This window comes from Panulirus ornatus, chromosome 4 (genome assembly GCF_036320965.1).
Source record: "Panulirus ornatus isolate Po-2019 chromosome 4, ASM3632096v1, whole genome shotgun sequence".
Lineage (NCBI taxonomy): Eukaryota > Metazoa > Arthropoda > Malacostraca > Decapoda > Palinuridae > Panulirus > Panulirus ornatus.
The window spans coordinates 50,081,410-50,089,377 of NC_092227.1; positions in this window are offsets into that span (position 1 = coordinate 50,081,410).

The following is a 7,968-nucleotide window of genomic DNA, read 5'->3' on the forward strand; positions in this document are numbered from 1 at the left end:
TTGGTTATCTTAGTTCAGAGACAATAACCGAAATTAGTCTTATAGGGAACTGGATGCTCAGGCAAACGCATTGCAGTCCATGTAAAGAAGCCTTCCAGAACTTCTCAAGTGGGAGCCATCCATCCAGATGCGTTACTATAAATAGGAATAGGTTTATAATGTATGGTATTCATGAACTCTACCGTGAGAGACTATCACACTATCCAGCCCCATGGAAAATAAGCCTATTTGATGTACATTTCCTACATTCCTCCCAGAAGCTCTACCGAGTTAGTGTTTAGATTAGATAATGACGCTCGTTAAAGAATTGAACCGATGACCACTGACGATAATCTCCATCAGAATATACATTTATATATATATATTCATACACATGGTTCCCGACAACGAACCACTGGTGCTGCCGGAAGTGCTATTGTTTTTACGATAACCTAAGACCCAGGGGCAATAACAGCATCCACACTCTAAACGGAACTATTTGCTAGCCTTATCTATAAGTGTGATTGTCACATTGTAAATTATTCTCTTTTATTATTAACTGCGTTAAACTCGCTTCACAATTATTATAATATGCTCGTGTCTGAAGCACGACACAGATATAACAAAATTGCTCTGATAAAATCTGCATGTTTTTACCAATCAAAATTCAAATTATCATTAACCAGGGAGTAATTACAGGGTGGGAATTACAGTGGTGCAGAACCTGCATGCTGAGGTTGTGATACATAGTTCGATTTCAGACGTTTTCTGACGAATAGGGATAATTTCTGAGATTGCAGATATCGTGATGGAGATTAATGTGAATGAAAAGGTTGTGCACTAATTTTATTGTACCTTTTCTGTTTTTTTTTATTCTAGATAAAGAAGAGGGATTTGAAGTAAGTTAGCTAGTTCTGAGGTGTAATAGATGATTGGCCCATTAGAAATTTGTTGGTTTTAATGTTTTATGTAATTCGTATTTCGGTATCCAGTTCTCTGTGATGTTTAGAAACACCTTAGTTGGAGAGTCCTTGATCAAAAGCTAGTTTCGCCTCTACAAGCTTTGCCAAGTTGCCGGCAGAGTATAGCAAAACAATAGTTCACATACCCTGACTTGACGGGGAAGTGGATGGTGATGAATAAATGATGCAAGGTAGAGGTAGGTAGAGTAAAAGGAAGATTTTTTTTTTTGCGACGATAAGGATAGGTTTGAGTATGTTTTCACTCGGTAACAGATTTATAAGTAAGTTGTGCTTTCAACACGCCATTGTTTTCATCTTTTATCTTTCATCTTTTTGAGAGCATTTTCCCATTCATGAAAAGGGTGTGCTCATAACAGTGAACTACACACCCGAATTTTTCGTTTTATTTGCTACGCATATATATGTCCACATTCGTATCAAAGGATCAAGACCTCTCCTACGTACAGTAGCACGCATTGCTGTAACCACCATAAGGGATATTATGTACACTGTCATTGTCCTCCTCACCACTCCACCCTAATTCTGTTGTGATTTCCTTGGTTTATATGTTTATTTGGTAGAACTGCCTCATCGTTACTTGCTTTTGAGTGAGCATGAGAGGGATGGTGTGTGTGTGTGTGTAAAGATTTGCCATGACTAAACTTGGCACGGACACCTTGTCAGTGACAGCCTGCTCTGGGGTGTAGGTGTGCGTTTTTGTCACAAGTCCGGTGTGTGTACTCAGGGCAACATTACTGGCAAGGTCGGCCCTTGTGAGCCCTCAGGTAGATGTAAGTGTTATGTAGAATGTAATGAACAGCTTTGTCTCAAGTAAATTCAACTCTTGCTAGGTGGCAGTTTCCTCTGTCGGAACGGTGATTCTTCTCACATATTTGCGTTCTGTTTAGGCTTGCTTAGGAATCTCGCCGCCTTTCTACATTGGTTGTTGGCATCCTGAGGGAGCATTAGTTTCGTATATGTCTTTGTATTGTAACGGCACTCATCCTCTAAAAGTTCCTTACTGTATTGAAGACGAGAATAGCAGTGCATCAGGTCGTCTTTTTTTGTCTTTTTTTTATTATTATTGTACGCTTTAAGCTTGAGGTTGTTATTTTGTAGCATTGGCAGAGTGATTAGTTAGAGTGAATTGTACTGTTCCTCCTCCAGGATGAACAGAATGGATGATGTTGCGTTGTTGAGTCGCTTTTAAATCTTGTGTACTGAAACGTTGGGATGTAATTAATTAAATCGCGTCAACATAACGTCACCGCGTTATAGTGTTAAAGACAGCTTCCACGAAAGGACCCGCTTAAAGGAATTCCACGAAAAGATTCGCTAATATTACACTTAATGTTGAGTTCATATTGATGACGAATTTTTGTTTCTGGAATCTGTCATTGAAATTGAAATAATTGAACTGGAAACACATTTTACCTGGTCAACAAAATCACTGTGGTAGCAGGCGAGGTTTGGTGTTTTCAGTACAACCTTCCTATACGTATATCGTCACCTTATATGTGGCGATGCAGGTGAGGTCACATCCGAGCTGGCCATTTTTGCCTCTCACGGATACCTTCCCTGACCTGCTTAACAGGGCTCCGCAGTGCTTGAGGCGGGCCCAACTGATCGATCTCAGCAACTAGTACAGATGTTTGGCTAGACCCGTGACCAGCCTTTGTGTGACATCCTCTGTGCCTGAAGTCGTGAATCTCATGGCATGTTGTTTTTATGGGTTTTCGGAAGTTCGTATGTGGTGGCTGGTCGGTGGTTGCGTGGCAACAGATGTTAGTTTTCTTTCCGTTAGGTTTTTCTGAGATTTTGCCTGGTCTCCTGCAGGTCCTCTTAACACCTGGTATTACGTTCGATTATCGCCAAAGATATAACTCATTATCTGGGACCATATTCGTCTGACGGGTAGAAGGAGACTAAGAGAGGCAGGAACGGGTGGCTGGAAATCTTCCCTTCCTGTAATACTTTCCAAAAGAAGGAACAGGGGAAGGAGCCAAGTAAGGGATTTTCCCTCTAATGTTCATTCATCTGTTCTTGTCGCGACCTCACTCACGCGGGAAATGACAAGCATGTAAAAAAAATAATGGTCAAAGCATCACTCCTAATTTTGCCAGTCAAAAGTGTTTACTTTCATATTGCCCCATATTTTGGATGAAATAGCTATACTTTTAATTCGTGTTTTATGTTTTTTAATTCTATCGAGAAAAAAAATTCATTTAGAAAATGTTCACCTCTGATTGCATACTACACAACTTTTTACCAACTACACGCATGTTCCACTATCATTTAAAAATACCTTAATCATATCTCACAAATTTCCTACCATACATGGGTACCTGTGTTCTTACACTTTACATAATCGTTCCAGTTTACTTTGTTCCATGCACGCCATTCACGCTCCTGGATCTTCAGGCCCCGATTGCTCAAAATCTTTTTCACTCCGTCCTTCCACCTCAAATTTGGTCTCCCATTCTCCTTGTTCTCTCCAATTCTGACATATATATCCTCTTTGTCAACCTTTCCTCACATATTCTCTCCATATGTCCATACCAATTCAACACACCCTCCTCTGCTTTCTCTACCACACTTATTTTATTACTACACATCTCTTTTACCCTCTCATTACTTAGTCAATCAAACCACCTCACCACTTATTGTCCTCAGATATTTCATTTCCTACACAATAACCTTCCTTCGCACAACCCTGTATGTATTTTTTTATTTTTATGTTAGCTGAGACGGCGTGGGCAACTGAGGCCTTAATCAAGGCCATCCCATTAACGATATATATATATATATATATATATATATATATATATATATATATATATATATATATATATATATATATGTTTATATTTATTTTATTATTTTGCTTTGTCGCTGTCTCCCGCGTTTGCGAGGTAGCGCAAGGAAACAGAAGAAAGAAATGGCCCAACCCACCCCCATACACATGTATATACATACACGTCCACACACGCAAATATACATACCTATACATCTCAATGTACACATATATATATACACACATAGACATATACATATATACACATGTACATAATTCATACTGTATGCCTTTATTCATTCCCATCGTACCTCGCCACACATGGAATAACATCCCTCTCCCCCCTCATGTGTGCGAGGTAGCACTAGGAAAAGACAACAAAGGCCCCATTCGTTCACACTCAGTCTCTAGCTGTCATGTAATAATGCCCGAAACCACAGCTCCCTTTCCACATCCAGGCCCCACACAACTTTCCATGGTTTACCCCAGACGCTTCACATGCCCTGATTCAATCCATTGACAGCACGTCGACCCCGGTATACCACATCGATCCAGTTCACTCTATTCCTTGCCCGCCTTTCACCCTCCTGCATGTTCAGGCGCCGAACTCTCAAAATCTTTTTCACTCCATCTTTCCACCTCCAATTTGGTCTCCCACTTCTCCTCGTTCCCTCCACCTCCGACACATATATCCTCTTGGTCAATCTTTCCTCACTCATTCTCTCCATGTGCCCAAACCATTTTAAAACATCCTCTTCTGCTCTCTCAACCACGCCCTTTTTATTTCCACACATCTCTCTTACCCTTACATTACTTACTCGATCAAACCACCTCACACCACATATTGTCCTCAAAGATCTCATTTCCAGCACATCCACCCTCCTGCGCACAACTCTATCCATAGCCCACGCCTCGCAACCATACAACTTTGTTGGAACCACTGTTCCTTCAAACATACCCATTTTTGCTTTCAGTGATAATGTTCTCGACTTCCAAACATTCTTCAAGGCTCCCAGGATTTTCGCCCCCTCCCCCACCCTATGATTCACTTCCGCTTCCATGGTTCCATCCGGTGCCAGATCCACTCCCAGATATCTAAAGCACTTTACTTCCTCCAGTTTTTCTCCATTCAAACTTACCTCCCAATTGACTTGACCCTTAACCCTACTGTACCTGATAACCTTGCTCTTATTCACATTTACTCTTAACTTTCTTCTTTCACACACTTTACAAAACTCAGTCACCAGCTTCTGCAGTTTCTCACATGAATCAGCCACCAGCGCTGTATCATCAGCGAACAACAACTGACTCACTTCTCAAGCTCTATCATCCACAACAGACTTCATACTTGCCCCTCTTTCCAGAACTCTTGCATTCACCTCCCTAAAAACCCCATCCATAAACAAATTAAACAACCATGGAGACATCACACACCCCTGCCGTAAACCTACATTCACCGAGAACCAAGCACTTTCCTCTCTTCCTACACATACACATGCCTTACATCCTCGATAAAAACTTTTCACTGCTTCTAACAACTTGCCTCCCACACCATATATTCTTAGTAACTTCCACAGAGCATCTCTATCAACTCTATCATATGCCTTCTCCAGATCCATAAATGCTACATACAAATCCATTTGCTTTTCTAAGTATTTCTCACATACATTCTTCAAAGCAAACACCTGATCCACACATCCTCTACCACTTCTGAAACCACACTGCTCTTCCCCAATCTGATGATCTGTACATGCCTTCACCTTCTCAATTAATATCCTCCCATATAATTTCTTAGGAATACTCAACAAATTTATACCTCGGTAATTTGAGCACTCACTTTTATCCCCTTTGCCTTTGTACAATGGCACTATGCAAGCATTCCGCCAATCCTCAGGCACCTCACAATGAATCATACATACATTAAATAACCTTACCAACCAGTCAACAATACAGTCACCCCCTTTTTTAAGAAATTCCACTGCAATACAATCCAAACCTGCTGCCTTGCCGGCTTTCATCTTCCGCAAAGCTTTTACTACCTCTTCTCTGTTTACCAAATCTCACTTTGCACACCACCTCGACCAAAACACCCTATATCTGCCACTCTTATCATCAAACACATTCAACAAACCTTCAAAATACTCACTCCATCTCCTTCTCACATCACCACTACTTGTTATCACCTCCCCGTTAGCCCCCTTCACTGAAGTTCCCATTTGCTCCCTTGTCTTACGCACTTTATTTACCTCCTTCCAGAACATCTTTTTATTCTCCCTAAGATTTAATGATACTCTCTCACCCCAACTCTCATTTGCCCTCTTTTTCACCTCTTGCACCTTTCTCTTGACCTCCTGCCTCTTTCTTTTATACATCTCCCACTCATTTGCATTTTTCCCTGCAAAAATCGTCCAAATGCCTCTCTTTTCTCTTTCACTAATAATCTTACTTCTTCATCCCAACACACACTACTCTTTCTAATCAACCCACGTCCCTCGCTTGTCATGCCACAAGCATCTTTTGCGCAAGCCATCACTGCTTCCCTAAATACATCCCATTCCTCCCCCACTCCCCTTACGTCCTTTGTTCTCACCTTTTTCCATTCTGTACTCAGTCTCTCCTGGTACTTCCTCACACAAGTCTCCTTCCCAAGCTCACTTACTCTCACCACCCTCTTCACCCCAACATTCTCTCTTTTCTGAAAACCCATACAAATCTTCACCTTCTCCTCCACAAGATAATGATCCAGACATCCCTCTCAGCACATTAACATCCAAAAGTCTCTCTTTCGCGCTCCTGTTAATTAACACGTAATCCAATAACGCTCTCTGGCCATCTCTCCCACTTACATACGTATACTTATGTATATCTCTCTTTTTAAACCAGGTATTCCGAATCACCAGTCCTTTTTCAGCACATAAATCTACAAGCTCTTCACCATTTCCATTTACAACACTGAACACTCCATGTATACCAATTATATATATATATATATATATATATATATATATATATATATATATATATATATATATATATATATCTTTTTCTTTCAAACTATTCGCCATTTCCCGCGTTAGCAAGGCAGCGTTAAGAACAGAGGACTGGGCCTCTGAGGGAATATCCTCACTTGGCCCCCTTCTGTTCCTTCTTTTGGAAAATTAAGAACAGAGGAGTGAGAAATCGACAGAATATCCTCACTTGGCCCACCTCTCTATTCCTTCTTTTGGAAAATCATAAATGGGAGGGGAGGATTTCCAGCCCCCCCGCTCCCTCCCCTTTTAGTCACCTTCTACAACACGCAGGGAATACGTGGGAAGTATTCTTTCTCCTCTATCCCTAGGGTGGGGGTTGGGGCGAAGGTTCTGGGAGCGTTGAAGAATGTGTGGAAGGCGAGAACGTTATCTCGGAGAGCAAAAATGGGTATGTTTGAAGGAATTGTGGTTCCAACAATGTTATATGGGTGCGAGGCGTGGGCTATAGATAGGGTTGTGCGGAGTACGATGGATGTGTTGGAAGTGAAATGTTTGAGGACAGTATGTGGTGTGAGGTGGTTGGATCGAGTAATTAATGAAAGGGCAAGAGAGATGTGTGGTAATAAAGAGAGTGTGGTTGAGAGAGCAGAAGAGGGTGTATTGAAATGGTTTGGTCATATGGAGAGAATGGGTGAAGTAAGATTGACGGAGGATATATGTGTCAGATATATGTGGAGGGAACGAGGAGAAGTGGGAGACCAAATTGGAGGTGGAAGGATGGAGTGAAAAAGATTTTGAGCAATCGGGGCCTGAACATACAGGAGGGTGAAAGGCATGCAAGGAATAGAGTGAATTGGAACGATGTGGTATACCGGGGTCGACGAGCTGTCAATGGGTTGAACCAGGGCATGTGAAGCGTCTGGGGTAAACCATGGAAAGTTCTGTGGGGAAACTTGGATTAGAAAAGGGAGCTGTGGTTTCGATGCATTACACATGACAGCTAGTGACTGAGCGTGAACGAATGTGGCGACGAGAATGGATGAAGGCAGCAAATATGAATGTGTACATATGTATATCACTGTGTATGTATATGTATGTATTCGTTGAAATTTATAGGTATGTATATGTGCGTGGGTGGGCGTTTATGTATATACATGTGTATGTGGGTGGGTTGGGGCATTCTTTCGTTTGTTTCCTTGCGCTACCTCTCTAACGCGGGAGACAGTGACTAAGTATGATATATATATATATATATATATAT